Source organism: Buceros rhinoceros, unplaced genomic scaffold (assembly GCF_000710305.1).
Source record: "Buceros rhinoceros silvestris isolate BGI_N320 unplaced genomic scaffold, ASM71030v1 scaffold1203, whole genome shotgun sequence".
Classification (NCBI taxonomy): domain Eukaryota; kingdom Metazoa; phylum Chordata; class Aves; order Bucerotiformes; family Bucerotidae; genus Buceros; species Buceros rhinoceros.
Window position 1 is genome coordinate 27,974 of NW_010403982.1, and position 2,543 is coordinate 30,516.

The window sequence follows — 2,543 nt, forward strand, 5'->3', positions numbered from 1 at the left end:
TCTCTCTACTGATGTGCATACAGGAAGTGCTTACTTCCCTGAATAAGGTTGCTAATTTAGTTTTCCTCCACTGCAAATGTTTTGAAAGCTCTTCTGTCACAAAGTAAAGGTGGGTAATGCTGACACTTCCAATTACAAGTTTCTATTCAGTGAAAGTCTCATACTTAAAAATGCAACCATCCTAGGTTTTCAACTATTACATTGCCTTTTTTCTTCATTACCCATACCTTCCATTTTTGCGCTACATGAGTATCAGGTAGATAATACAAAACTGGGAGTGTTTGATAGACCACATGGTTGTGCTCCTATTCAGAGGGACTTCAAGGGGCTGGAGACATGGACAAATGGGAATCTCTTGAAGCACATCCAAGAGAAATTGGTTGAGGGATGTTCTCCCATTCCTCTACCCTAGTGAGACCACCTCTGTGGTGGACACCTACTGTGTCCAGTTCTGGGCTCCCCAGTTCAAGAGAGACAGGGAGCTACTGGAGAGAACCTAGTGGAGGACTACAAAGATGATGAGGACACTGGAGCATCTCTCTTATGAGGAAAAGATGTTTATGTTTAGAGAATAAGACTTAAGGAGTGGCTGGGTGAACTAGGGTTGTTTAGTCTAGCAAAAAAGAGGCTTGGGGGGAACCTCATCACTGTCTACAAGTACCTAAAAGGAGGCTGTAGCAAGGTTGGGGTCAATTCCTTCTCCCAAGTGACATGACAAGAGGAAACGGTCTCAAGTTGCGCTAAGGGAGATTTAGCTTGGATATCAGGAAGAATTTCTTTACAGAGAGAGTGGTAAAGCATTGGAACAGGCTGCCCAGAGAAGTGGTGGAGTCCTCGTCCTTGGAAGCATTTAAAAGACATGTAGATGTGGTGCTGAGGGACATGGTTTATGGACCCTGGCAGTGCAGGGTGAGCAGTTGGATGTGATGATCTTAAAGGTCTCTTCCAACCAAATGATTCTGTGAAAATCAGATGCAGGTCTCTTGGCTTAGTTGGGAGAAGACTGAGGGGATATTTTATCAATGCCTATAAATATCTAAAGGGTGTGTGTTAGGAGGCTAAGGCCAGACTCTTTTCAGTGGTGCCTAGTGACAGGAAAAGGGTCAATGGGCACAAACTGGAACACAAGAAGTTCTATCTGCATGTGAGGAAAAACCTCTTTAGAGGGTGACAAAGCGCTGGAACAGACTGACCAGAGATGTTGGGGAGATGCCTTCTCTGGAGGTATTCCAAACTTGCCTGAACTTGATCATGTGCAGCCTGCTCTAGGTGAACATGCTTTAGCAGAGGGCTTGATGCTTTCTTGCTAATATTGTCAACCTGAATTTTGCTTGGAGATTTCTTTGCTTTCTTTCAAAAAAGTTTTTAAAGTTAGGATTTTTTTCTTAAGCCTTTTTCTTCCTTTTACTGGGGGTAGCAATCAGACAGTATGTGATGAGATAAAACTGAGCTACTACTTTGTTTGGAAAGAGCTATGGAATTTACTACTGTGCTGCAGAATAAGAGTAGAGAAATTAAATATATTTGTGCAGAGAATAGACAATCAACAAAAATAAATGGAAACTAAATAAGCCCACCCTGTGGGATAAAATTTTAGTGAAGTATCAGAGCTTTGATAAGACAGAGGCAAAATGCTTTTATGTAAGAAAACTGCTAAATCAGAGCCTGGGGTTGCTGCTACTTCTTGGTTTGTTAAAGCTCACAGCAGGCTGGTGTCTTAACACTGTTGGTGCTTGAGAAACTGGTGAAAAAGGTCAGTAATTTTTCTAAGTTTCCACTTGGGCCTGAAGCTTCAGAGGACAATTTTGCATTTAAAAAACCCAAACCACCACCCCAACAACTTCCACCCCACCCCCTTAAAGGCTAAAAAACCCCAAAGCAAAGAAACCCAAAGGGAACATGAAACAAAACAACTTCCCACCAAAACCAAACTGCCCCAAGCCAGTCTTTCATACAGAATCAGAGTAATATGTGTTGAATCTGGGCTTCATTTTCTCTTGTGACACAAAGTGCTTGTGACTAAAATTTGTTAAAACTCAATTAATGGTCGAGTTTTTATTAGGTATAAAACAAATTTTCTTCTACGAAACTTATTTATGTACTGATACCAGGAGTCTATGAAATTATGTCGAGTAAAATGACACACATCAGGAAATTGATTATTTCTTTACTAATGAATGATAATCTAACTTCCATATATACAAGAGAGTTTAAAAGTATATCCCACCCTTATTTGGACACCTTGCAATCTTAAACAATTCAGTTATAAGGACCTTGCAATATATAACCCTAAAGCACTTGAGGGTCGGCTATTGTTACAAATTTCAAGAAATGTTGTTGTGTTCCTTCCTCTCCTTAATCTAATATAGTATTTTCTTCAATTTCCTGTAACATTGATATTGCACAACACATGTTTCTTCAAGACTGGTAGGTTCATGAAATATTAGCAAAAAATGCCACAACACTGTATTTTGGGTTTTAATATTTAAAATAAAGACAACCAAAAAAACCCCTGCACCAAAAGCTGGAGTCTTTCTCTAATC